Source organism: Lutra lutra, chromosome 14, assembly GCF_902655055.1.
Source record: "Lutra lutra chromosome 14, mLutLut1.2, whole genome shotgun sequence".
Classification (NCBI taxonomy): domain Eukaryota; kingdom Metazoa; phylum Chordata; class Mammalia; order Carnivora; family Mustelidae; genus Lutra; species Lutra lutra.
In genome coordinates this window covers 39,427,052-39,429,400 of record NC_062291.1, presented here as the reverse complement: position 1 = coordinate 39,429,400, position 2,349 = coordinate 39,427,052, and the positions used below count along the sequence as shown (strand labels likewise).

General features: G+C 43.3%; 1 non-coding gene across 1 annotated transcript; it reads right to left on the bottom strand.

The window, feature by feature from the left end:
• Positions 1-511: 511 nt before the first annotated feature.
• LOC125085340 (U6 spliceosomal RNA) lies at positions 512-615 on the bottom strand. The gene has a single exon (XR_007122872.1). It is a non-coding gene; the product is annotated as a U6 spliceosomal RNA (small nuclear RNA).
• Positions 616-2,349: the final 1,734 nt, after the last annotated feature.

Below are 2,349 nucleotides of genomic sequence, written 5' to 3'. Positions count from 1 at the left end.
CAACATCTCTCTCTCAACTTCACAGCTTCCTCCTGTTTGATAAGTTTGCCCTCGTGTCTTCAATGGGGCCAGCAATTACATGGCTGAAGGGGACAGGCCACATCTAGAATAGAAAATAGTAAGGAACACCTAACACGCTGTCTACACTCAGGAACTGTTTAAAACAGAGAGTCTGGTAAGTCCTTCCGTTGGAATGACCTACAGGCATTTTTTTTTCAAATGGTGTTACAGAAAAACATTTAATGACGCAGAACATTGTCCTTAATGTATTTAAGTGCTAAATGCATGTAACATAACAGTATATAAAGAATACTATTTTCAAGTATTTATTTACATAAGTGGAAAAAAGACTGGTATACAAATATATCAAAATGGTATACACAGTTCTCTCTAGATGATGGAACTGAAATCACTTTCATTTTCCTTGCAGAATGTTCTGCTTGCATTGTCTTGTTTAATACGTACTTTAATATTTGGGGTCACTGGCATTTTATTTATTTATTTATTTATTTTTAATATGGAATGCTTCACAAATTTGCATGTCATCCCTGTGCAGGGGCCATGCTAATCTCTGTATTGTTCCAATTGGAGTAAATGTGCTGCCAAAGAGAGCATGGGATCATTGGCAGTTTACAAGCGGCGGAAACTAAGTCTCAGAGAGGTTACCCCATCTGTCCTTGGCCCCTCTGCTGAAGCACGGGACCATGGGGGGCTCTGGTCTCCCACAGGCAAAGACTCAGGCTCTTCCCCCAGACCCACTGCTGCCCTCCTAGGCGGTGGGGCCCAAGAGGGTCCTGTAAGTACAGGATATCCGGACTTCAGCAAAACGTCTAATTACAGCCTATCTTCGCAGTTGTGCTTTAACTCCACCCCCTTGCCTAGTCGAGGACATGGCTTCAGCTCTCCTTCCTCTCTCTCCCACAGAATCATGTTCCTCCTCTCTACAGGATCACCCCTGTCAGCATACAAACAAGCTCTTTAAAGAAAAAAACATAGCCTTTTCTAACCCTCTTTTTCCCTCCAGAGACCATCCCACTTCTCGCCTTCCTTTTACAACAAAAATCCCTGAGAACGGAATATACGGGAGTATTCAACAAACGGTAGCAATCATTAGGTGCCCCATCAAACATGGCAATGAGGTGATGGAGTGGTCAGCATTGCTCAGAGCCCATGTATCAATGCACAGAGCATTCTGCCATTTTACATCACATCCCTATGGCAAGTAAGAGCTAGAGTGGCAGGAGCAGCTTCAAACCCAAGGCTCCTTGTTCCCGGAGGAAATCTACATAAAGAATACAATGAGACCCTCAGGAACCAAGCCCCAGCATATATCCCATCTCTTTAAGAACAACAGCAACAGAACTAATCAGAAAACAAAGTCAAAGATACAAGAGAAGACAATCTTCCAAAATAAAGAAAGACCCGAAATTGCAGATCAAAGGGAAATTTGTCCTCTCAGATTAATTCAATAAGAAGTCAATATTCGAATGGGCAGAGAAATAGAGTCAGCTACATGGGGACACAGTCAGGCTGCCTCCATGGTCTTCTTTGCAACAATCAATGTCAAGAGATAGAAAAACAACCCTTACAGAAATCAAGGGGTGGGGGCACACAGAATGTGAATCAAAATTTTTATTAACCCAGCAGAGGTGTCATTGTATATAAAGACAACAGAGCAGTTCTCAGAAAGGTAGTACCCATCAAACCCTTCCTAGTGATAAAATCTAGCCAACCCATAAATGAATCCAAAAGAGGTAAAAAGAAGAACTTGTGAGTACAAGGCCTGTGCTGTACAAGACTTGGCAGAAAAAAAAAAAACAAAGACAAAAACTGATTGCAGTTAACTACAGAGCAAAATCTAGGGAATGTGACAAACTGAGGTTACAAGAGAACTTGATCTAGTATAGGCCATGACAATGCCAGCGAACAAACATAACATAACCAACAAAAATCAGAAGGCACAGGGAAAGGAGGGAAAGATGGAGGAATTCTGTGTATCCAGAATCCCTGCTGGGTGATGGGAGGAGTCAGTCCTTTCTACTGTGACTGAGCTCTGTTGGTGGTTTCCCAAACATTGTGCCATCAACTCCTCAGGCTCTCCTGGTCCCAGAGTCCTCCAGATTCAGCTTTACCCACAGGCGTTTAAATGACTTATCTACACTTCTCTCGAGAAGCCAATTTCCCCAAATCCAGTTCAGTGACCACATTCTGATTAAAATGCTAGACCTAAACAAGCTGGCTAAAAGAGCTTCAAGCATCCTAAGAGAAGGGGGCAGGGGGTGTCTCCCCCCAGTGCTAGTCTTGTCCCACCTGAGATCTTATCCTCCCCTCAACTCTGGGCACCCTGCC